The following is a 27,406-nucleotide window of genomic DNA, read 5'->3' as shown; positions in this document are numbered from 1 at the left end:
ATCATTAACGTGCAAAAAAAAAAAGCAGGAATGAAAGCAGACAGGATGACGCAAAAGCCACAACAACACTTTACACACAGTTGAAACACAATCAGCGCCGCGGAAGGGCAAAAAGAGGCTTTTCTTATTTAAGACACGGATAGGAGTTTTCTTCATCATGGCTTCAAATCTCACTTCCAGTCATGTCTCTTTCACACATTTCCCCTTACCCCTACACACTATCCACCTTTACATTCCTCTATCCCCCCTCTCCCCTCCTTCTTCCTCCATCACAGACAATGATGCTTAGTGAATATTACGCTCATCCATCCTTCTTTTAAGTGCCGCCATTATGGTTACCAGATGCACTTATGGCTTTTTAGGCCCATTGATTGGCACAATCAATACGTCATCTTCAGAAAGTTTTGGAGACACTACATTAGAGCTCCCAGACGCTCTTAGAGCTTTAAGCAGTCATTTGTATGGAGATGGGTGCTGGGTTCATTATGTTAATGGTCAACAGCAGGTGGATTGTGGGGGGGTGGGCTCTGAACGCCTTATGGCTGCTTCCGGTATTTAAAAAAAATATATACATGCTTAGTGCGGTCAGCATGCCAAACATTATTTTCATTATTGTCATAAATGATAATTTTTGTCATAACTGTCATCGACTGCATTATAGCATTCATAATGAGAAACCACTGCATGCGAAATGGCGTTTGGTTCTATAATTACATTAACAAGTGCAGCCAAACAGCGAGGAATACATCTTGCGGACTGCTTTGTGAGGTTCACTCAAGGTTCAGGGTTTATTAATACACAAGGGTGGTTTTGTTTTCCAGGCGGGAGATGTAGAATTGAGAAACAACATCACAAGAAACTAAAGAAATGTCATTAAAAACACAAAATCATGTACACATTTTAGCCTAGAATACAGCATATATTTAATTCCCCAATGCTCTACTGGTTTTGAACTACAGTAAGCTTCCGGCAAAAATGAAATGCTTTCCTGTATCACTTGATTTTGCACCTGGAGGCCCCTAAACTGACAGTCAAAAAGAAATAAGCTGGACTTCTCCACAAAGAACAGTTGTTTCAGGTGAAACTTTCTCAACAATTTCGATTAAAGGAATTCTTGCTTTTTCACAGACAGGTTCGCCTCACAGTTATGACACTTTCTGTTCCTGTTTCTATAAGGGGATTAGCACGGTAGGTGCAGCATCCTCGACTTGCCTCTCCACCCTTTAGGCAAATTGCAAAGAGTTGAGCATGTTTTCACAACACGTTGAAAGGTTTTCATTATTACGGAAGAAAAAGGCCGCCAGCCTTAAAGGGATAGTTCAGGTGTTTTGAAGCGGTGTGGTATGAGGTACTTGTCCATGGTCAGTGTATTACCTACGGTGGATGATGGTTGACACGCCCCCAGTTTGGAGAAGCTTTCGCCGGTTTAACTAGCTGTGAGGCAGCTATACTGAAACCGTTATCTATGCTCTCGCCAAAGCAACCAGACTCCATTGAAAAAACAGTAATTTTACCTCACAGAACACAGGAGTTGCTGGTCTACCGCTACCTTGATCGGTTAGTTTGTTTGTGTTATTATGTGACTTTGGTTAGTTTGGATTCACCAAACGTCAAACAAAAGCACAAACGAACTAACCGATGGAGGCAGACGTAGACCAGTAAAGCCTGTGTTCTGCATGGTAAAATAACAGCTTTTTTCCATGGAGTCTGGTGGCTTTGACGAGAACATAGATGGATACAACAGCTTCAGTTCCCTGTTGGAAAGGGCTATCTGACGGCAAGGTAAAGCAGTAAAAATATTCTTAATATACTGTGGCGTACACTTATAATGATATTGATATTTTTAGGTGGGTCTTTCTTTTAGGTGGCTAAAATATGTTTTGCTGCCAGCCCCGTCCACAACAGTACATTGCTTTGGTTTTCTAAGAAAGAAAGGAGTGTTCAATCCCTCCCCGCTTAAAGGCAAAATGAGTCATCATTAGCATCATCATCACTATAGTTTCCACTATCATTTCTATGAACTTTCTGCACGATGAAACCCCACACATCGTTTTTGGAATCTTTATCCTTATAACGCCCGTCTCTGCCGTGGAGCATTTGCACTACGCCACGCCACAGATAAGCAAACGATTGCTTCGCTATCTTCCCGCTGGCCGCCGAGGTAATCTGGCACGTCAGGCTCGCAATCAGGCTGAGGCAGGTGACATGTGACTGAATGGCTGAACAATGGGGATGGAGCTTGGGCCTCAGATAAGAGAATTAATATTGATTGCACATGCATGTCAGACAGATTGTGTCCATTAGGAGCTGCATAGCTCTGCTGCTCAGCCGCGCTGGTAACATGCCGAGGCTGAATGAAGACGGAGGAGGAGACCAAAAGTTCAGTCAATCGTGACTGTCTTAGTTCAAAGTGTTTAGCATGAAGTGGGTTCTTAAGCTTTTTTTATTCCACACTGTGTGTTGGGCATTTTAAAATGGATTATTTCTATGAATGTTCCTAATTTCAAACTTATCAGACCTTATTTATTACTTCTAATTTCCCTTCTGTGGTCTGCTAATATGCTGCTGACACTGTAAGCTGAAAGTTCAATAGGAAAAGTATTCAGTCATATGCTGACTCACTTCCTTCACCGAGAACGAGGTTACATAAAACGCTCCATCCATTTCTCCCGGCAGCCGGTCCAAATAACGCTGCCAATATCACCACACAGCCACCTATTCGCTAGATAAGGCATAAATAAAGGCACTCGCACACGCTCAGCCTTGATAGTGTAAGTAACACCCAAATATAGATCTGTGTGTATGAGTGTGCATGTTTTATATGTGCGAGAGTGAGAGTGAGAGGCAGACAGACAGAGAGCGCTAAGAGCTATAACTGTGGGAGTGTTTTACAAGCTCAAAGCCCCGCGCCTGCTCCTCTAATTCAGCACACACATTGCACTTTCAGCAGATCAATGATCCCACTGTGCCTCACACACACACACACACTCTCGTCACACCCACACACACATACATTCAACCCTCCTTATTTCATACTACCTTGTTTCTCGTATATACGTGCTCTCGCACACCCCCCTCTCACTTTTTTCTTTCCATCCCTCCTTCTCTCTGAAGCCCCGAGCAATTACTCATCGAGACTCTAGAGGAGAGCGAAGGGAGGGAAAGAGAGAAGGACAGAAAGATGGATGAAAAAGAGAGGAGATAGAATGCAGAGCGAGGGCAAATCAAAATTGCCTGTCGGTGACTGCGAGAGAGTCTGTGGCTTTTAAACAAGAGCACCTCGAAACATCTGCTCTTCAACGACCAGGGTCAACGTGTCAAATGTGTGTCTCATCTGTGCATGCATGTGTGTGTGTCACAGCAGTGTGACACAACATCATTTATTCATTTGGGAGGGTAATGTGTGTGTTACAGCTGGGACGCACATGCTCTCAACACACACTTCTGGAAAAAGTCCGACCAGCCTCTTACTGCAAGATAACACGCACACAATAGAAACAGTGATGAAATAGCCACAGTATACTGGAGGGAAGTTATAACAGTGCAATACAAGTAAATTCACAGTGTGTATGTGTCTCCTTGCAGTGTCCCCAGCCTTCACTAAGCTCTCAGGTTGATCCATTTAAAACACAATGGAGGATTACATTCTCATCTGGCCACTGGCTTCAGCCTGCACAGAAAAAAAAAAACACTAAGGCTTTAATACTACCTTGGCACACAAGTGCGTCTGTGTCGAAGGCAGTGTGTGTTTTCATATTTTATGCGAGCAACAGCCTACAAACTGTGCGCGTCTATCGGAGTGTGTTTCTCTGCCTGTCATGGCGAGGGCAGGTTGGGGGGATAAGGCCCCTCTCCAGTGTGGAGTGGTTGTGAATTGGTTTTGGCTCCGGGCTAAATCTCCTCACAGACACCTCTTCGTTTTCTCCACAAGACCAGAAAAAGAGACTGCTTTCACTCAAGCCACGCACACAACAGGTCCAATTCGCTGTGATTTAAGCCAGTCCTTGGCCAAAAAACGCAGGTGTGAATGTGTGCAAAACACACAATGTGTCTCCCTCTCGATGCACTTCTCTCTCTCCACTATCTCATTTCCACAAACCGCTGCATTATTTTAAAAAACAATAACGGACCCCCTCCTCCGACTGCAACTCATTCTTCCACAACCAAACAGCTTACCCATAAACCCCTGCTCACACACACACACACACACACACACACACACACACACAGTTACCATTCCTACATACCCGAGCCCCCCACAAAGAAGACGACAGTTGCCGTCTGTCTATCCGGCAGTATTCAGGCCCATGATTAAACCAGTGCTTATTGGTAATTAAACACTGTGCTTTGTGGCGGTATCCAGAACGCTGTAAAGCACTCCACCTCCCCACCACACACACACACCCACGCCACCTCCATTGGCACGATGCCGTCCCCCTCCTCTCTCCTCTTTTTCTGCCTTTCAGGGGGCCGCAGGTGGCACAATTGGCAGTAATGTGTTCTAATTGTTGGCAGCGCTGCCCGGGTAAAGATACGTAGTGGGGAGCGGGAGCTTGGCCGGCGTACAGCAGAGAGACAGGAGGGGAGGGAGAGAATGTAAGGCGGCGAAGGGGGAAAAAAAATGGAGGGAATAATTGAGGATATATGGAGAAGGAAGGGATTAAAGGAACAACACGCAGAAGAAGTAACACGCTAAGGATGGAATTTGAGGGGGAAAAGGTGAGGATGTGGCACGTGTGACGCCATGAAAAGGAAGAGCAGAAGTGGGAATTAGCGGCGGAGAGGAAGAGTGGGAGAAATAAAAACCAACAGAGGATGCTGTTCCTGTCGTGTCCAAATGTTTCCTTTGCTGTTGTTGTTTTTCCAAGCAGCTTGGAGAGAGGCTCCCCTGGGTTGAGACTATAGCTATAACTGCAGCCGAGACTGAAACAGCGTGAGCTTCTGGCTCCGTGTAGTAACAGAGAGTTGCTGAGCTCCAGACCATATGAACCCCTGGGGTTTTGCAATTCACTCAACGTATATAGAAACGTTGAGGAGGGAGTGGAGTGTGGCAAGCGGAAACCAAAGGCCAGTGAGTTTATGCTGTAGTATAAATAATCCATGGATATGTTGTTTCTCTCCATTACTGAGCCATATAACAACTTACAGAAACTCCATGCACATAGGGATGTCACGAGAACCAATACTTCGGTACCAAGTCGATGCCACAATTCTGAAAACGTGATGGAAACCATCATGTCATGCTTAACAGCAGGTCTGTATTTTCAGTCTTTATATCAATGTGGCACCAACCAAACTGATGTCCAAATAAATAGATGCCATGACAATGCATTAAAATGAAATAAAACAAGTCATGGTTCATTAAGATTCTATCCAAGTCGCGGCCGTCTATTGTGTATACGCGCGTGCGAGCTGTGTGAGAGTGACTCAGCAGCTCTCCCGCGGCGACGGCACCTGTTCTTCATCGCTCATCGACAGGTGTTGCCATCCCCGCTGAATGCTGTTAACGTGGGCTAAATCAGATGGAAAGGCAGAATGACAGCCACTGAACATACGTAGACACGCCATAAGACACTGAAAGACAGAAATAGTCTTTTTAGACATGCGCTGAGCTCTGGGGGATGTCACTATGGTGGCAGACATACTTCACTTCTACTTTCAAACATTACCTGGCACTGAGAAAGGTCTATATAAACATGACTTTATATTGCGAAAACTACATTGCTGGCTACGCGGCATGCTCTGGGGAGTAACAGGAAAGATGGGAGCATGGAATAAAGGTCATGAGCCAGATTTTAAACACACTGTGAGCACATGGAATGACTCTTAGTCACCTGGGACGCCCAAAAATACGTCAAGAAATGTGCTATTTGGATATGTGAGGGTGTGATACACATCTAGTGATCAGACGATGTGTACATGCTGCATGTGTTGGTCTTATCTCTAGAGGCAAGTGAGGGGGCACGTTGATAGTCACACACCCAATCACGGTTATCTCTCTGGCTACACACACTCCATGTTACCTGCATCCATACAGACTTGGCATGCACAAACACACACACATCCTATCAGAGCTCCCTCTCTCTCTCTCTCTCTCTCTGCAGTGGCTGCACAAGCTGTTGGGTCATCTCCATGCAGGTGGAAACTTTGAGAGGGAGGCTAAATCCACTGGAATGAAAACTGCAGTGAGCTTTTGAGAAAACACTCTCGACACTGCAAGGTGCTGCTGCTGCTGCATTACCATGGCAACGGTGAGGAGAGCATGAAGTGTTGGGAGAGTCAGAGTCTCAAGGTTACTCAATCTATTCATGTTTTAATAATACCACTCCCTTATGAAAGGAATATTACATCCCCCTTGTAAGTATGATGAAAATACATATCAGATCTTTCCAGCAAGTATACTCGTCCGATGAACGCAGACAACCTGCTGCCGTTAAGGTTAAGACAAGGAAATGAACTACACACATATCTTGGTTTCATTAGCCAAGACTCGAGTGGATGAGGCCTGATTTCAGAGTATTACATGGGCGTGCTATTTCTGGCTCGGCCTATTTAAATAGGACAAGATTGGTCAAAAACTATCGGTGTGTTTCCTCTCTGGAATAGACACAGCTGGGAAGACTTTAGACCATGTTGAACCACCAGAAACACAGATGGAGGGAGTTTGACAAGCATGCAAACAGTAGGAGTTTTTAGGGCTGGGACGAATTCATCTCCCGATACGATACTATCACGATACTTGGGTGCCGATTAGATATGTATTGCGATTTTTATTAACTTTTTTAACATTAGACCATGGGTAAAAGTTGGATCATACACTTCTAGGGACTTTTACTTTGGAAATTATCTAAATTAATTCAATAAAAATGTTTGATTTTCAATTATTAATTACTTTTTTTTCCCCCAGCAATACAAAAATCAAAGAATAAAGACATTTTCCTCACAAATTAGTGGTATTTTCTTTCTAATAATGGACCTGTAATGTTTTATACTTCTGGTGAATATAATACAATCTTAATTTCATATACTGTATGTATTTTGTGGATACAGTTCCCTTTGTTAACATCTTATTTTGAAAACCGAACGTAGTCACACTTGTATACTTCCGCTAACTTCGCCAAGTCCGTTGCTAGCTCTCCTCGTCTTCCATACTTTACTGTATGTGTAGTGTTTGCCACGTTGGCTTTAAATGTGAGGGTGCAGGTCGTATCTACGTGGAACCTCGTTCCGCCGTTTTATGCTTTGTCATCTCGGCTTGTTTAGGTTAACGGATACGGAACGGATATGATGTCACGTTACTCTCACTACAAAAATTAAAGCGGTAACGTTCTTCTCCCTCCGCATAGACTCATATGAAGCAATTATATCAATTCTGGCATTAAAAAAATTTAAAAATCCTCAGGGATCAATTTTTCCCCCCACTCCTAGTAGTTTTACATGAGAGAACAGGGAAGTGAGGAAACAGAATGAATCGAAGCGGTATAACAGCTTTGTATTTCCCAGGTGCTGGTGTCAGAGGTGAAGCAGCAGGTGAGCAACTGGCGCTGTACTGATGTCTGCGGAGGCGGTGTCGAGGGAAGCCTGCTGGGATTTGCGTTTTCCACCTGATCCATCTCTGGACACACATGTGGCCTACCGGATCTGATGACAGTGCAGCTGACAAATAGCATTCTGCATGGAGTTAATGAGGGGAAAGCAGATGCATGCTGCCCCTCTGGAGATACTCTTTGTGCAAGTGCGCCTCAGATACAATTAATTGTGTACAGACGTAATATATGCACGCTCACACAATGCCATAATTAACGAATGACGTAACGGATAATTTAGTCAGACACTACGGTATAACACAAAGTTTTTTTTTCCCCCTGCAATACAAACTCGTGATGTTCAACCCTCACAGCTCACCGTGTCTGTCAGCACCAACCGCAGAGGCCTGCTAACACAATGTCATGCTAACAAGGTGTTTTACACAGAGACATACACGTGATTTTTTTACATGCTCACACATTTACATATGTGCTGCATATAAAAAAATCAAAGCGCATACATCATGTACATCTTTAAGCCCGAAGCGTAATATTATAATCATCTCAAAAAGCTAAAAAAAGATAGCTGCACTATATTCCCTTCACGTTGAATAATTAATCAGCAATGAGTTTTATGGGAGAGAAAAGTGAAAACAGAGCTGAAGAATAATGTGTTTAAACAGGTTATAACACTAAGATGTATATGTTGTTGTAAAGGCAGAAAGGCAACAGCTACATATAAGTGGCTGAAGTAAGAAAGGGTGAAATAAGCTTGTCTCAGTTATTACAGCTCCCTTTCTTGCAGCGCCACTGTTCTTCGGTCCACTCCCTCTTTCCGTGGACTACACAAGTTATTGTTTTCATCAACCTCTATCGGCCAGACTATCATGAGTTGTGTGTTTATGCCCGTGCTCTCCTCCGTAGTCTCCAGTGTGCTCTACAGTGCTGCAGCCACTACTTCTGCAGTGCTACAGCATCCACTGACCCCTGACAGAAGCACTGCAGTGCTCGCAGAAGCCTCTCTGCAATAAACCCATGACATTAAAGAGATTATGTTAACCCAGGAGGAATAAAACAAGAGTAAACAGTCTCTGCTGTATTACATTTTTTTTTTTTTTAGACCTTCTGGCCAAATAAGTGTGGCAAATTCAATTAGGTGTTCAGAGCTGGAGGGACAGTTAGCATTTCATTTATTTTGACTGGACTAAACTTGCAGCTGGATCCTCACACACCAGGGCTGGAAAATTGCACAATTGTTTTGAATGTCTCCATGATGTGATGACAAGTCCAATGTGCAAACAACTGAACGCTGAATAAGACATTTTTAGGCGACCCAAAATGTTACAATTAACTATCGTGAACTGAGAACACACTGTGAAAGAGTTGAAGCTGTAAGACGAAAACACAGACAACTCCCAGACCGGACAACGCCATGGTAACAACCTGTCAATCACAAGGTAGCCACGCCCTGAATGGGACCATAATTTACTAAATGAACATCATGCTGTATTGAAGAAGACTTGAAACTAGTGATTGAGACCATAAACTCATGTTTAAAATGTTTACTGAGGTAATAAATCAAGTGAGAAGTAGGCTCATTTTCTCATAGACTTCTGCAAGTTTAAGGCACCTCAGCATTGGCTTCACTTCTCATGGTGCCTTCAAACGTAACGTTAATATTGCCGTTGCTTAGCAGCAGTGATCTCACGACTTAAAAAACTTGAACGCCAAGCATATTGTGTACACAACTTCCCATGTTGTAAACACAAGCTCACAAGTTTCATTTGAAGGCACCATCAGAGCCGGAGGTAGCCCACTGGGATATTGTCGAGAAATAATTAGGTACATATTCACTTGGTTGTTTCCTCAATCAATCAGTCAAACTATCAGCGGTTATTAGGCCCAGTTGTAATATACAGCAAATCCTCTCGGGGTGAAAGTGGGCGTTTAGACTGTCTTGTTTTCCTTGATGTGGAAAAAGCCTCCTCGCTAAAGAACTGATTTAGTACTCCGTAAGTTCAGACATACTCTCTTCTGAAGCCACATAAACATAAAAAAAAACACAAACAAAAATGTTTTCAGCAGTCAAATTTTTAGAGATATTTTTGGCCTAATTAAGCGCACGTTGGCTGTGGCGCATCAGAGCATGAACCACCAAGACGGGCAATTTTCACTGTTCTCTTCTCTCTTCTATAAACTATTAATTGATCTCCGGGGAGCCTTGCTGTTTAAACCGTTCAGATATATAGAGAAGGCGGCACCACAACCTTTAACAGGGAGCGGGGAAACACCCCCACGGGTACAGAGCTGCTAGTGAGGGACCGGGTCTGAGAGAAAAACCTCAACTTTGTCTCGCCGCTGCTTAATGAAGTCATTATCATGTTTGTGGATCTAACTCCGACGCTGTCAAAAGGATGTCAAGTGTACGTGTGATCTCTTTAAACTTATATACAAGTTGCACTATAATTGGGAGAAAAACATATTTTAAAGGAAGATCAAAACTTTTTTCTCTGTTCATATGATGTCCAGAAAAGCCTCGCTAACTTAAACCATCATAATTTAATAAGTTCAAAATCCAGATACGGCAAACAAACCAACCGCCGTTACAACTTTGACTAATTTGGCTGAGGGTTCTGCCCATTTTATATTCATGTCTCTCCACTTATGAATGATAAATAAGGACTGGGAGGTTATCATCAGTACTGTACTGGTCCCTGTGTGTCCATGAATGTGTGTGTTACATTATTAATGATGTTACAGTATACCATCTTTTAAATTTAGCCATGTTCCATAAGCTTGAGGGGAGTAGTATTTGAATAGTAAAAAGGCCTAATTAATGGTGTAGTTATTCAGTACAGTAATTAAAGATGTGTTTACAGTTTGTGTGAGTTTATAGTGGAGGTTTATACTGCTGTCTTCATGTGGGCTCAAGCACCTAAAGCATGTGTTTGTGTGCATGCATGTGTGTCTGACCCCTCGCTGCCAGTATCAGCAGCAGAGGTGGGAGGTAAACCAATTCCATCTGCTAAGAGATGCTCATGATGTGTGACGATGGCGGGGCCTGCCACTATCACTCTACTGTCCACAAGTAACAGAAAAGTGACACATCATAACACACGTAGCAGACAAATGTAAAAAACTCTTCTATTCTCTCTTTTTTTTTTCTCAGCTCACGTGCTTTGGCTCGCCAGAGGACGCACAACACATGAACACGCAAATTTAAACAAATAAATTCTGTTTCTCTCTCTCTCACTTTCCGAGGCTCCGTTTCCAGCAAAAACCAGACTAATCAGTTCTAATAACAGCGGAGAGCGGTGAAAGGTGCCATGATGTAACAAGCTGTAAACAAATCCAGTGGAACAAATCACTGTTTGTCTCAACGCGACGGAAAGTAGACGGCGCTGGAGACCACGGGAGAGGGTGCAACTTTCCATCAGACGGAGAGAGGGAGAGAGAGTGTGTGCGTCTTTCAATTAATTTCGATGGAAAAGCCAACATCAGTGAGGATCATCATGAGGATTCACTCATAAATGAATCCGAGTTAAATTTGGATGTAAAGTTAAAATTTGGTGAACTTTGATATGCTAATTTTTGCCACTTACCAATTGCAAATCATCTCATCGAATGTTGACGTTTGAGGTAATAGACAGAAGTGGAAAGTCAAAAATGAAGTAAACTATTACAGTATACAATATAAGAAATCACCAGCTCTGATTACAACGCACACAGAGGGAGAGTGACTTCATTCTCTGCTCAGGTAGACATTACTCCTCTATATCTTTACATTGCAAATAGTTGTTTCATGCTATAAGTAAGGCTCTGGATATCGTATATTATTACTATTGAAAGAGATATGGTCCTCAGTCATCATCATGGACTAGTGGATGTTGTCTTTGCTACAGAGGTGCTGCTCCTAAACAGTACATGATCAGGCAAGCCTATGATTCATCATCATCATCCACCATGGGAAACATGCACACATACTGCTGCGATAAACAACGGAAGAAGAATCCCCATAGATCACAGAGGGGAACCTCGCCCCTTGTGTGTTTGTGTGTGTGCGGCGCACATGCACACACGTGTTACTATCCCTTATCGTCGTGGACATCCTTCACAACAAGCAGCTGAATAATTCAACACTACAAAATAAAGGAACATCCTTGTGCGTGCTGAAGAATAAATGGCCTCATAAATGATGAACGAGAGTATGACAAACCAAAAAGGGCTACTATAGTGTCGGCAACTCTCATTTATTTTCTTAGGTGACACTGTGTCTGTGTGTCTGCGATGCAATATTATGCATGATACCTCCCTGTGTGTGTGGAAAAAGCACAAAGGTGCACACAGACATACACATAAGCGGATATTATACAAAGCTTTTCTATTTCCCCTAGGGGTGAGTTGCAGCACAAAGCAGCTCGGAGTTGGGCCAAACAATTTTCTTTAACACAACAATAGCAGTGGTCTTGATACTGAAATGTAGAGAGGCGCTGCTTATTTAGAAAAACACTCGCAGATAGAGGAGAGAGAGAGAGTTATGACAGAATCAGGGAGGGAGACAGCAGTGAAATGGGAAAAAAGAAGAGAGGAAAAGTAAGCAAGAGAAGATTGGAAATGAAAAGACAAAAGGCAATAAGGCGAAAGCAAACACTGGGGCTTATTGAAAGTGCCAAGGTACACACACACAAACACACAGAGTATCACACACACACAAGGATGGAGATGTGGCATATGTCTCCAGTAGTGCCAGCTGGAGACATCTGGTGCCAAAACTCCACAGGTCAAACCAAGTGACATGCTCCCTGAGGCGTGGATGACAGTGTGTGTGATTAAAATGGTCATTATGTTTAGTATATAGCATTCACATTACATATGAACACAAACACACACACACTGTCATCAAAGAGGCTAAATTGGATGTGAATTCAAAGTGAACAAAGAATGAGCCAGAAAAAATAGTGTGTGTACGTGTTTAATTCTTTGTGTTGTGTATGATAGGACGCAGATGTCCACCAGAGGGATGAGAGGAGACGCGAGAGAGATGAAGTGAAGTCTAAACTTCCTGACCAGAGGCCAGACAGCTTCAAAGGAAGAGACCCAATAAGACAAAGCCGCCGCTGCTGACTGAAAAACACAACCGACACGACAACAAAACAACAATTTCATGGCCCGTCCTGAACACTGCTCTTATGATCATTAGGCACAGCCAGATTCAAGATACACACAGTGATTTAGTGGTAAATCAAAACATGTTAAACTATGACTCACAGTTGGTGGTCATCATTAAGCAGCAGGCGATGTGAATAAATGTATTCGGGAAAACAATCTTTGTTGATACGGCTTCCTCTGATATACAGTGTATGCTATAAACTAGTGTTACAAACAGTTACGTAAGACTATAAACGAGAGCTTCATGGGCTCGGTGAAACTGAGGAAAACAGAACTTAACTATGGTTATTTTATCTTTATATTTTGTTTTGCTTCTTTTTTTTTTGCTTTATCTTGTTTTATCTTTTACTGTTACATTGCCGATATATTCTTTCTGTTCTCCCAACAAGACAGCCAGTCATCTGATCGACTAACTATTTTAATACCTGATTAGTATGATTTTTTATTAATTATTGTACATAATAAAAAAAAATTGTATCTATTAGAAATATGCTATTGCTAAGTTCAGATGCTAGGTCTGTTACAAGACAATGGCCACTCTGTTGAAATGAATGAATTCACTATGGCGGAAAGTTGATGAGTCGAATCAACGTAGGTGATCCCTCAGTCAACTTGAAATTCCTCAAGACGGGCGGTTGGTTTTTTATTTTAGAGGCTCAGTCCATGAAGAACTTTGTGCTCTTGTAAACAAATGAATCATAAACACATTGGTTGTATAGATATGAATGGTGATGACACAGCAAAAAAAGTCACACCCAAGCCTAGTAAAGGAGAATGGGTCCGTGTTTCAAGACGGGTCGGGTGGGTTGGCGACAACGCCGCAGAACCCTCGCACTCAAAATCATGCCAATGGATTTTCTGACTGCCACATAATGTGAAAAAAAGGAACAAATAGTAAAATCTTCGTATTGAATAACCAAATCCGATTCAAATAAAAAAAAAAAAATCTGATTCGGGTACAGCCCTAGAATTCACACATAATTACAACCATCTTTTCACTTCATATGCTCTGTATTGCATCTATGTGTGAAGGGTAACTTGTTGGGAGATTGGTTAAGAGGCAGAGCGACAAAATGATTGATCTCTACTTAGTAAAAAATGTACCTTGTTGAGATTCTTCACATACAGCGATGCGTGTATTGACTGAGGTAGAGGACCTTGCTCGAGTAGGAGGGAAAATAATGAATCTATGGATCATAATTGAAGGTCAGATGTCAGGAGTGTATCACGCTGAAGACATCTCTTCAAGTTCAAGAATTTCAATAACAGCAACAGCCGGCCCTCTGAATACAAACAAACACAGGTCACTTAGGGACAAAATACTCAGGCAGTTGCACAATATATGAGAGGAAACACTCATGCTGTCCCTGCAGTAAAAAAAAATGCCACGTTTCACCACAGATCTGGATTTCATTATTCAATTCGAAACAAATAGCAACAGCTTTTATCCCTCACTTATACAATAACAAACTCTGAAGAAACTCCAGCTGTTTTCATAATGCGGAACCACTCCAACAATAACCCATCCCAGCCTCCTCTGTACTATTCCTTTTAGCTTATTATACCAACAAACAGTCAGAAATCACCACAGAAGCTCTAAGATGTGCATTACTCTTCAGCGTGGCTGCGTTGCTGAGAAGCACTGAAGTAAAACAGTGCTCATCAAGCCGTACAGAGTTTACTGCAGAATTAGCGTTGGCTCACAGCGTCCAATGCAAACAGACAAACACAGAAACAGAGATATGATTGTTGTACTGGTTGTCCAGCATTGCTCATTAGGCTGAAGAGAGACACACTGGCAGGGCCCAATCAAGCTGTGTGTGTTAGTGTGTGTTACAGAAGTCTGTGGGCTCATTAGACGGCCTGTAGAGAGAACAAGAGCCAGTGGCCAGAAACACACACAGAGAGAGACCGAGAGAGAGAGCAATTAGACCAAAACGCCAGAAAAGAGACATAGTTAAACTACACTCAACAATGTGATCGAGAATACAAATTAGGAGGACAGGAAGAAGAAAGTATATAGCGACATCACATTTGAAACAGAGTTTAACGTCGAACTAGGAGTGAAATTGGATCACAAAACTCACGGTTCGGATCGTTTCACGATTTTGAATCACCGATTGGATTGGATGTAGGCTGTACCGCAACTTGTGATTTTTAGGTTGTAGCGGGCTCAGTGTTAAATCTAAAGTGATAAAGTGATACTGGAATCATATGAAATTAGAAAACCTAAGGAAACCATTGGTACATACCATGTCATACTAGCTTGTCATGAAGGAGGTTAAATAACGCTCCAAACTTATGCTAAATTTTAGCGAGGAAGAACTGGCATGGCCATTTTCAAAGGGGTCCCTTGACCTCTGACCTCAAGATATGTGAATGAAAATGGGTTCTATGGGTACCCACGAGTCTCCCCTTTACAGACATGCCCGCTTTATGATAATCATATGCAGTTTGGGGCAAGTCATAGTCAAGTCAGCACACTGACACACTGACAGCTGTTGTTGCCTGTTGGGCTACAGTTTTGTTATGATTTGAGGATATTTTTATGCTAAATGCAGTACCTGTGAGGGTTTCTGGACAATATTTGTCCTTGTTCTGTGTTGTTTTGATTTACAATAATAAATATATACATACATTTGCATAAAGCAAGCGGATTTGTCCACTCCCATGTTAATAAGAGTATTAAATACTTGACAAATCTCCCTTTAAGGTACATTTTGAACAGATAAAAAATGTGCGATTCATTTGCGATTAATCACAATTAACTTTGGACAATCATTAATCACGATTAAATACTCTAACAGATTGCCAGCCCTAATAATAACCAACATCAAAAAAAGGAACTGAAAACTTTCAGCAATTTTGAGTGTACACGTAGCCGCAGAAAGATGCTAAATCTGACGGACAAGCCGACCTAAACCCTCTATCAACCTCCTCCCAGACATTTACACCGCGGCCTTCATATCAGTCATCTAGACAGTCAGAACAAATCAAACACGCACACACACACACACACACACACACACACACACACACACACACACACACACACACACACACACGGTCACATTCAGTTTATCATTCAACACCAGTGACCCTGTCCTTTGGCTCACTGCTCGGACAAACACACAGCCAAACAAACACAGGAGAGAAAAGGGCAGCGTCCATCTCTTGTCATGACCATCATGACCAAAGCATTCAGCAGCCATTCCTGATGTCTCATTAGTGCTCAAAGCAGAATGGCTGCTCGAGAAAGAGACGGGGAAATACACAGAGAAGAGACAGACAGTGTGAGACAGGAGTCTCTGCCTGTCAAGCCATTTTTCCGACCAAAAACAAACATGCATTTTTAATATAAGTCCTTATTTTCACCTCTTCATAGACACTTGGATCTGTAGATTTTGTTTTCTTCCGCCTAAATTGCATGCAATTTCGTCGTATTTCCTAGTAGAGAGCCTGACAAAGTGTACGTGACAACGCTGTCACACATTAAATTGGGCTGTTTGAACATGTGAATCGAGCAGAAAAAGTTGTATAACATCTGAGTCACCAAACTATTGTAGGTCACCCTGAGGTGAAGCCAGCCGCAGTGCAGTGTTGTTACGCTCAATGTGTTGGGCTTTTAAATCTTGCACAGACTCCCAATTGAGGATATTACAATGTCGTTGACTTTCAAGGATTAAATGGTGCATGCATGAGAAACATTGAGTAAATATAGTTTTAATTAGAATGTGCGCGTGCATTATTATGTATTTTTTTTTCTATGTTCAATCGCCTTAAACGGAAAACAAATACAGAATTAGAATGTGATGAATTCTCAATTATGGTGGTTTAAATCGTCCTCAAAGTTGTTGTTTTTAAGCTGCATTTACGCTTCACAATCAGGAGAACAATGCAGCATTTTTTTAGCTGAGAATGGTGTTGAAGTGTAATTCCTTGGAAGGGCAATATAATATACCTTCACACCCTTAAAAATTGTATTCATATTAAAGTTGAAGCCCAGTGTTTTCACAGGTTTACATGGAAAAAAAAAAAATGTCTTTCCAAATTTCACACATAACCACCGAAGAAATTAAATGTGCTTCCGTTCATTTTGAATGACTCGGAGATATTTGTGAAATATTAATTTCACTTCTTTGATACACGGATTTCAATAGAGTAATGCCTCTGTATGGAAGTTTTGCTACAGATTAGTTATCACAGTTATATCAAAATGCAGCAACACAATCTTTGAAACACACAAGCATGATGAAATAGATGAAAAAATCGCAGTAACAAAGTTTTCAACCAACCTCCTCAATACGAGACGATTTCATCAGCTTAAGAGAGGATAATGCTCACAGTTTAGTAGTTTTAGTATCGGGCTTAAACTGTATGATGATTAGATTAAAAATAATCTTTAATTATGTGCCCGACCGGATAAGTACAGTGGGGGACATGTTAATGATATGGTGAACAGACGGCACCATTGTCATTTCTGTCACTGAAAGAGAGACGGAGGGAAAGAGAAAGGAAACGGAGAGGAGAAAGTGTGCACCCACACACCCATATGGGTTAGAGCCAGTAAGCACATTTGCTGAACCCATCATTAAGTTCTCTCCCCTTGTGGTTGGTGTCAGGGTCTAGACAAGGAGACAAAGCCCGGGCCTTTTCCACCACATGGTACCCAGGGGAGAGGGCAGAGGCCTGGGGGACAGAGCCGGGGTTGGGACAGCACGTCCTTGGTGACAGACAGAAAGACAGGCAGGCAGCGGGGACAGGAGCCAAGAGAGGGAGGCACTACGAAGGGATGGGAAGATGTATGAACGTATACGGGGGGGGGGGGGCAGAGATGAAACTACAGTATCTTATTAAGGAACCAAAGAAGGAGGAAGGGGTGCACACTTGGCAAGCTGGTGTTAGGGGGGTAATTAGTGAGAAGGACACACGTGTCTCCCTCATTGAGGGGGTCCCCTGGGTGGGGAACAGCTCAATCAGTAGCCAGCTGCAGGTATAGGGGTCGTGTGTGTGCATGTGTGTGTGTGTGTGTGTGTGTGTGTGTGAGGGGAGTGCAGGTGCCAGTGTACAGCTGCACTTTTACCCTTTGCACTCTGACTCATTAATTCTTATGCTGCATTAAAGGGACTACTAACACGCATACAAAGAGACATCTCTATTGAACACCGGCTGCCCTAATGGACAGCATAGCCGGCATGGACACATATGAATTGAACTCTTTATTGTGTGTGTATGTGTGTTTGAAGGAAGTAGACCCACCCGAATTCCTATCAAATATGCTTCTATACTACTAATGCTTGCTTTGCTGAATACGTTTGGGAGGGAATGCAATTGCTGTCTGATTTAAAGGCCTTTACACACCGGGGGCGTGACGAATAAATGACACAAAAATGTGAAATACTCACATGTGAATATTTCGCATCAAAACTATTCATACCAGCAGCGAATTTGCGACAGTTGCAACACTTTTTCAATAAAAGGTTTGAATATATTCGTGCAGGCAGAGGCCAATTGACCCAGAGCAGCGTCTGGCAGTCTGTCTGAGGTAAGTTGTTGTATAGCCTTAACTACTGTAAGCTATTTTTATTTTCCTTTTAGCAAACTGCTCTGAGTGAATTTGCCTCTGGTAAACAGTCATACAGCGTATTAGTCTAAGGCTTTTATTGTGAAAGGGAAGAACTGAAAGAGTGGATCTGGTCTGCGCTGCCTTTGTTAAGGTTGAAAGGAGTAATGCAGTTTGTCGTCTTAGTTTGGACTACAGAGCCTCTGTTGTTGTACACTAAAGTGTATGTATTGAATATGTGCGTTCACAACGTGATTGGTCGATGCCTTTATCACGGTGCGAAAAGCTCCGGAAAAAATCGACCTTGCTCCGAAAAGAAATTGACAATTTTTCGCCGCGTAATATTCGTGTTCTATGTCAAAATACTCGTGATAAAAACAATGGTTTCACAAAAAAACACCCCCAGTGTGTAAAGGCCTTTACATTCACTGGCAACATTTTTTTCAAACACACAGGGAGGATGTCGAAGTCCGTGGTTATGTAGAAAAAACACAGGACTTTGACACCGGAGCCTGGAGTTTATGTCCTGAATCCCACGTGTTCTTAAGTTTAGGTAACTAAAAGACTTGGCTAAGGTTAGGGAAACATTGTAGTTTTGGTTAAATAGTTAAAAAAGTCAACACATCTAGTCTCGTAGTTAACAAAGGCCATCATCTTTCCTTAACAAAGTGTTGTGAGTTTACCTAGACATAACCATAAATATGTTTATCATGCAAAGTAGGTGAAAAAATACATTTTTGGAGATACATTTTACATGAGCAGTCTGCAGACGCATTCAGTTCCATTCATTTCACTTGTTATGCTGATTAAAAACATAATCCAGGCAGCGTTACATTTCCTGCTAAACAAATTTGCTAATGTAAATGAGTTGCGTATGAACGTAAGGTTTAGGGAGAGTTGTTAATAAGGGGTCTCTGGTGGATCCGGTTGGCTCGTGCTGCGTCTCCGACGGGGGAAAACAGACAGACGCCTGAAAAGACGGAAGGAAAAAAGGAAGAATGTAGGAAGGAGAGCTGGGGGAAGGGGGGGTGGGAGGGGGGACGCTCGGTTGAACAACAGCTGTTGGGATTACTGTTTAATAAAAGCCGTCATACGCATGCACTCCCTCACGCCCCCCTACAGAGCAGACCAAAAGGCATTGCTGTGCGGAGCCCAATAACCCAACATCACAGTCGGCCCACTACCCCCGGGGACCCGACGCCAGGCACCTCGTACCACAATGCCAGGCCCCCGGATCTCCCACCAGGCCTGCCATGCCTCCAGGCACGCCGTATGTGTGTCTGTGTGGGTGTTTCACTTATTATCCGCCTATGCATATGTTTATATGGTGCATAAGTGAGTGATGGACCTCTAAAAGAGTTTTTTTTTACAGCTGTGCTAGTGAGTGTAAAAGCTAGAAAGACATATGCATCTGCACGGACGAGTGTGTCTCAGTCTGTCTGAAGAGGGAGGGGGGAATTCATCAGATAAGCTACCTCATTTGGGCCGCTTCAGGAGGACTGAAAGGAGCTGTGGGGAGGCTTTCATCTCGGAGACGGGGAAAAAAGAGACAGAATCAAGATGGAGTGAGTGTGAAAGAGGATGAGAAGGCAGGAGAGACGAGGGTGAAAGGAGGAAGAGGAGCGAGATAAAGAATGAAAGAGATAATCCAAGAGGATGTTTACCTTGGTCATGCTGGCAGAGGACAAAAGAGGCCACTAATATGTACTGCCCCCTATAGGGCCACAGGATATTGAGTGGTGAAAGGAAAAGTTTATTGAAGAAAAACACACGCAGAGGTAACAGTGTGTACGAGGCCCATCAGTCTCTCTCACAGACAAACCGCTTAATTAAACATGAGCTACGCGAGTGCTGTCTGTCTGCCTCCGTGCGTCTAGATATACGAGTGTGTGTGTGCACACATTCATCTCATCTTCGTGGAAAGCACAAGGAGGCTATTTGCAAGTCAAATTCAGCATTTAATGACACGGGAAATCATCTGAATTTATTGAAAGGCAGCGTGGAGAGGAAAAGGAGCTTGTTCCAGTTTCAGATCAAAAATGCAGAAAATTGCCACCTCTCTTTGCCTGCAAATAGAGCTCAGAGGGCTTCTGATTTTAAATGACGGGATGTGTCAATGTGGATGTGCGGCAGACTGATGGCTCGGGGCTCCCTGGGTGCAAAGCCAGACTCTATGTGATAAAGACAACATAGTTGAGAGGATTTGACTCTATAAATGACTGGAAGGGAGGAAACTACTGCATGGGCTGAACTGGAAATGTTAGAGTGGGCTTGTCTGCTTATATGCATGTATCTAGTCAGGCTGTTCTCATACACTGTTCATAGCTACAGCTACGAAAAGTAATATAGTAAGTAATATTAATAAGTATATATCCCACAAAATCAATTTGTATGTAATCCACGTAATCGTGAACCAAGAAGTATAACGAGTGACAAACGCCATGTATTGAGGAGGTCGGGTTGTATGGGTGGGTAAAAAAACACCAGACTTTTGCCCTTCTGTTGTTTGTACCCCGAGAATTTGTCACTAGGGCTGTCAAAGTTAATGTGATAATAACACGTTAACGAAAATACATTTTAACGCCACTAATTTCTTTAACGCATTAACACAACTTGCGATGTTTAGGTTGTAAAGCTAGAGAGAAGATAATGGCATCATATGAAACTAGAAAGCCAAAGGAAAACCATGTCATATGAGGAGGCTAAATAACGCTCCACACCTGCGCTACATTTTCAAAAGGGGTCCCTTGATCTCTGACCTCAAGATATGTGAATGAAAATGGGTTCTATGGGTACCCATGAGTCTCCCCTTTACAGACATGCCTACTTTATGATAATCACATGTAGTTTGACACAAGTCATAGTCAAGTCAGCACACTGACACACTGACAGCTGTTGTTGCCTGTTGGGCTGCAGTTTGCCATGTTATGATTTGAGCAGATTTTGTATGCTAAATGCAGTACCTGTGAGGATTTCTGGACAATATCTGTCATTGTTTTGTGTTCTTAATTGATCTCCAATAATAAATACAAACATACATTTGCATAAAGCAGCACATTTGCCCACTCCCATGTTGATAAGAGTATTAAATAATTAACAAATCTCCCTTTAAGGTACATTTTGAACAGATAAAAAAATGTGTGATTAATCACGATTAATCACGATTAATCATGAACAATTATGTGATTAAACGCGATGAAATATTTTAATCGATTGACAGCCCTATTTGTCACGTAACTTCCGTATTTTATTTTAACCCAAACCACGATCTTTTCCTCAACCTAACCAAGCTGTTTCCTGTGAAGACATTAGTTACTTTTGGAAAGATTGTATGCATGTAACGATCGGAAACTGACACGTGTTACTGGACATTCGTAGGTAAACGCACAAAAAATGAGGAATAACTTTTCGTAAGATATCATACGAATCGTTGTATAAGGATACGTTGATCAGGTGGAACCTACAGTGTCCTATTACTGTGTGTGTGGTGTTTATGCATGTACTGTTTTGTCTGTCATCTGGAGATATGCTTAGATCAGAATAAAGGGACATTATCTAAATTTTGCTCCATGACCATCAAATATCATAGGTATAGATACAATCAGCTTATTCGTTCTATGTCACTACACATAGAAATAATAAGCATTAGAAACCACAGTCTATTTACAAAATTGTCATGTATGGGAACGATACAAATCCGATCCTTGTAAATCACTTCAGTGACTTGAGAAAATAAAAATTCAGAATAAATCTCACTAACATAAAGCAGAGCCGAGCTCCATCCTCAAAGAGGTTAAGGACATTGAACATCCAATTAATAAGTAATACGGTGCAGCGGCTACAACCACAGTTGTTAAAACGCTCCTCCATGGCAACACTCATGTCCAAGCGTGCTGTTGCCATGCGAGTGCCATCCAAGCAAACCCATGTTTAAATGAAAGTAAAGGAAGAGAGAAAGAGATGTGAGGTGAGAGAGAGGGAATAAAAGAGGAGCAAGGCAGTATGTTTGCTGCAGTCTGCATCCATCATGCTAATTGGAAATAAACAGGAGCTCATTGTTTGGAGAGCATTGAATCAACCTCTAATCAAGTCTCGGCTTGGAACGGTAAAGCTTCGCCGGCGAGGACGTTTCCCACAGAAATAACTTTAATGGCTTTAAAATCAGGATGCTTGTGTGTGTGTGTGTGTGTGTGTGTGTGTGTGTGTGTGTGTGTGCACGCACGCACGCATCGCCACGTGGCTGATAACCTTTTATATTAGCACAAAGGGGGGCTAATTGCGAATGATCTCACTGGTGAGTAATCGGACCGCACGTCTCTCTTCTACACATACAGTACACTGTATACGTCTCAACCTGCACATGTTTATTGATGGCCTTCACTTAATCTCCATTAGCAAGAGACAAATATTTCAAACTTAATGTATAGAGAAAGGACAGAAAAAATAAGAGAAACTCAAAAAAACCTTGAAAAAAAGCAGTGAGGTAGGTTACCAAAGTAAGACAATCAATAAGGTTATGAATAATATAAACACCAGAAAAAAGAGTTAGCACCAAGTTTAGAAATAACTGAAAGGGTAAGTTCAGATTTTTTGAAGTGGTTTGGAGTATGTATTCTCCCACGTTCTGCTCGGTAAAATCGTTATTTTTGTGAATGGAGTCTGGCGGCTTTGAAGAGAGCTATATAGCGGCTTCAGTTCAGCCTTCACATTGCCATAAGGGATGTGAATTTCAAGCAAAAATACTATTCGATAATCACTGGATATTATTCTTTCGAAAATGCTTCTCCAAACTGGTAGCATGCCAACCGCCTTCTAACTTACTGTATGTAATGTTAATACACGGACTACATGGATGTAAATATACTGCATATGAAGCACTGTCATCACGCAGAAACCTATGTCAAGTCATGTGGGAAAAAGGTTTTAGAAGGGCATGGGAAAATAGCATTTTAATGCTAAAACATACGTACTTTGAACAAAAAGTTTAATGTTCAGATTTGAATACATAAGGAACACCACTGGGAAGTTATAGAATGACATAAAAACCTAAAACAAATAAAATAAAATGGAGGGAACAAAGAGTGGCAAAACAGATGTCAAGAAGGATAAAGACAGGAATGGGTTTGAACATTAGGACAGTTTTATTCAGAGTTCTGTTTGGCCTAATACATTTTGTATTTATTAGGTTATCTCATGGTATTATTTCCTCACCATGTATTTAATCATGATTTGCATAATGCTTGCTATTTGTGGCACTTAAACTATAAACCACGGGCGGTCAACCGTTAAAAAGGACAAAATAGATGCTAAAAGAGGAGGGCAGATGTGCGGAGAGAGAGCCAAGGCGGCTAGACGCCACAGACGAGAGAGATGCAGAGTTGTTGATCTCATTAAGATTAATACAGTCAGACAGGAAAGCAACCGCAGAGAGAAAGAGAGGGACAGAAAACACAGAGGTGTAGCTTTAATGGGATCAATAGATCGGGCATCAGTGCAGGGTCAGCGGCCGTGTCCATGGTGACCCATCCCTCACTGGCTGGATGACTCACATCAGGAGTCATGTCCGTGCGTGTCTATCTCACTCACTCACTCACGTGTCCCTATTTCCTCTTGTCTCATCCTCGCCTCCCTCAGTTCATCCAGCCTTTTCTGCTGGTTTTAAAAATGCTCTTCCTGCTGCCCTTCCGCTGTCCCACTGACTCATCTCCGCTCCGTACACACAGCTTTTCTTCCCACCATCTTCCACCCCCACTCCTGGTGACAAAATAGCCCTGACAGGAGTATTTTGTACCCTGCTGCTTAAAACAACACATACAGTATGCACTTGTTTTTTTAAATGAAGTACTGTCACAAGACACACAAACTCAAAAGTTACACTACATTATCAGTTGTTGAGATGTCACATAAAGGTTACATACAAATAGGGGTAGGAAAAAAAATTATTCATCCATGTATCGCATTTTTTTTGTTTGTTTCTTTTACGATTTTGAAATCGATTTTTTAATGCCAGAATCAATATATTTGCTTCATTTGAGTCTATGCGGAGGTAGAAGGAAGTTAGCGCTTTTTATTGTTGCAGTCTGAGTAATGTGACGTCATAGTCATATCCGTTCCGTATCCGTCACCAAAAGAAAACGCAGCCGGACACAACGAGGAAGTACAAAACAGCGGAGGGTTGGAAAATCAAACATTTGAATGTATTAATTTAGATATTTTTCAAATTAAAAGTCATTAGAAGTGTATGATTCAACTTTTTCCCATGGTTTAGTATTGAAAAAGTTAACAAAAATCGCAATAAATTAAAATATCAAATCACAATACTTGTAGAATTGCAACAGCTAAGAATCGCAATACATTTTCATTCACAATACGAAACGGCACCCAAGTATTGTGATAGTATCGAATTGGGAGATAGGAGTATCGTCGCAGCCCTAATAACAACACACTAATACTGAAGGGAGAACAATGAATATAGCAAGATAGCACAATTACGGCATGTGCTATATTTTGCTTCATGTTGATTTCCTTTTTTAAGAAAGCTAAATCTGCAGGCACACTTGTGTTTCTCACTTCTCCTGTGTTTTTTCCCCTTCACACATTTCACTGCCTCACTTTCTCCTCCGTAAATACAGTACTTTGTAACTTGTAATTCCAGTTGACATAAGAGTGTAGCCTCGTGTCCTGTTGACTGAATTATTCACCGCGGCTCAGTAGGGCACGCTGCACACTGTTACCTAACCCTGCTGCCAGAGACACTTGTCTGTCACAGCACCGAGAGAGGATAACAACATGTGTGAGAAGGGGAGGGACACAGAGGGAGATGGAGAGAGAGAGAATGGAGATGAATGGGTTTGTAGAGGGAAAAACAGATGAATGAAAAATGAGCAGAGCGTGGAAATGAAATGGACTGAAGAGGGGAAAAAATAGATGAATGAGAAATGAGGGGAACCTGAGAAGTGTGAGAAAACAAAAGAGATGTGCTATTATGGAAGATTGGCAGATAAATAAAAGGGAGGATAATAAAAAAAAAGGTAGAGAAAAAAACAACAACTGGGAATTGTGATAATGTGAGGGCATGCAGGTCTAAAGTCTCACAGAAAAATGACGTCAAAACCGTTGAGAGAAAAAGAAGTCCCTTTGCCTTCATCTCCAATAATAGTCTCTCACTTGTGTATTGCACTCTCTATAGTGGAGCTGCCAGTTCCCCTCCGCAAAACAAAGCCCCAAAAATATCACTGCCAACACATGGCACATGCATTTACAGAGCGTGTGTGTGTAGCTTCCATAGCTGTGGGGAGTGGGGAGCTCAGCATGAATAATTGAACATGGGGGGGGGGGGGAGAAGCCCGCCGTCCAAAAAGCAAAATGCCAACTGCCAGGTTCCTTTTATTTTAGAAGAAGGGGGAGCCAAAAGGTGGAGTGAATAAGAGAGAGGAAAAAAATAAAATAAAAGAATATACCAAAGATCCAAAAAGCTCAGACTTGTAAAGCAAAGTAGCCCATTAAAACAAGTAGCAACAGCTGCGCTTCCCTGCTCATTGGACAAACACTGTTATAGACAACACTGGGGTCACAGGTCAGGGGTCAAGGTGAGGGAGGTTAGGGCGAGGGTTGAGGTCAGAGCCATTTGGAAAAGCTCAACAATAGACTGATACTACATGACCTTGGCTTGGAGAAACACATGCTCATCGTAATTGATTTTAACACAGAGGGGAAAGCCTGCGCCCAATGAATAGAGATAATGTTATTGTAGACTATTGGAGTCATTGGTTCGGTGCCTTTTCAAGTCTCCAGTCACGGTCTAAAGTCACTCCTGGGTAAATTGATGATTGAGTGATTCAATATCACAAATAATTTAATTACGTTTTAGGAATGAAGTTCGTAAGAATAAAGGCAAACAGAAGGCTCCGAAATGAAATTACACAAGACAAAAAGGATGGTGGCAAAAAGACCCATTAAGGTGGGAGTAAAGGGTAACAAAGTCAGAGTTGGAAAGGCTTCTTTTTGCAATTACAACCCTTATTGACTAAGGGTGGAAATCACCAGATGCCCCAAAGATACGATATTATCGTAATTGTTCATATTTTATTTCACTTTTGTTTTTTTACTGTGTTGTATCTTGCTTTTTGTTTTTACTGATGCTTATTGTTTTTTGCACTATGCCCTTTGCTGCTGTACACTGCAAATTTCCCCACTCTGGGACTAATAAAGGGAATATCTTATCTTATCACGATAAGATCTTATTGCGATTTTAAACAATTTGCGAAATGCTGAGTATTGCGATAAGATATATTGCATTATATATTATCTTTTTGTCAACTGCAAATCATGCAGTTTGTCAACATCTGTTTTATCTAATAAGATACAGTTTTCACCCTGTTCATCTCAGAGTTTTCATTCACATATCTTGAGGTCAGAGATCAAGGGACCCCGTTTTTCCTCACCAAAATGTAGTACATTTGGAGCATTATTTAGCGTTCTTGCCGACAAGCTAACATAACATGGTTGGTACCAATGGATTCCTTAGTTTTTTTAGTTTCATATCATATCAATATCTTCACTTTAGCCTGAAAACTGAGCCCGCTACAACCTCTGAAAGAAACAATAGCATCCGGGCCTGCTGGTGGGCCGACAGATTGTTAAGAGGTTAATAGTTTATAGAATAAAAGGTCGATACTTGACGTCTGTGTATCGATACAATGTTGCGACCCAAAATATTGTGATATCATATCTTAGGGGGCGGCTGTAGCTCAGTGGTTAGAGTGGGTCGTCCTTTAACCACAAGGTTGGCGGTTCGATCCGCAGCTCCTACTGTCCAAAATGCTTAGGATGGGTTAAATGCAGAGGTCACATTTCATGTATGTATATGACAAATATAATACAGTTTTTTTAGTATAAGTGATACTATGCTGTATTGATTTTTTCCCCCACCCCTAGTGGGAGCAAAGGGCAACAAAGTCAGAGTTGGAAAGCCAATTTTTTTTTGAATTACAACGCTTATTCACCCTGCTGGGAGATCATACTGTTTTATCTCCAGGATCACATTATTGTGTTTTCGTAGAGGCATCAACCAACCGCACATGCAATACATTTCTCCCTCTCTCTCTCTACCTCGGCTTTGGTGGCGGTCAGCTTCAAACTCATTAGT

General features: G+C 41.9%; 1 protein-coding gene and 1 long non-coding RNA gene across 2 annotated transcripts in view; one reads left to right on the top strand and one right to left on the bottom strand.

The window, feature by feature from the left end:
• LOC141761500 (uncharacterized) overlaps positions 1 to 7,632 on the top strand; it is a 33,887-nt gene extending 26,255 nt beyond the window's left edge. The window contains exons 2-3 of the long non-coding RNA XR_012592585.1: positions 6,105 to 6,251; positions 7,504 to 7,632. This is a non-coding gene — a long non-coding RNA (uncharacterized LOC141761500). The remainder of the gene's footprint in view (positions 1 to 6,104; positions 6,252 to 7,503) is intronic.
• plxna4 (plexin A4) overlaps positions 1 to 27,406 on the bottom strand; it is a 452,991-nt gene that overhangs the window by 183,658 nt on the left and 241,927 nt on the right. The window lies entirely within an intron of this gene.

Source organism: Sebastes fasciatus, chromosome 23 (genome assembly GCF_043250625.1).
Source record: "Sebastes fasciatus isolate fSebFas1 chromosome 23, fSebFas1.pri, whole genome shotgun sequence".
Taxonomy (NCBI): domain Eukaryota; kingdom Metazoa; phylum Chordata; class Actinopteri; order Perciformes; family Sebastidae; genus Sebastes; species Sebastes fasciatus.
This window is presented reverse-complemented; position numbering and strand designations above follow the sequence as displayed.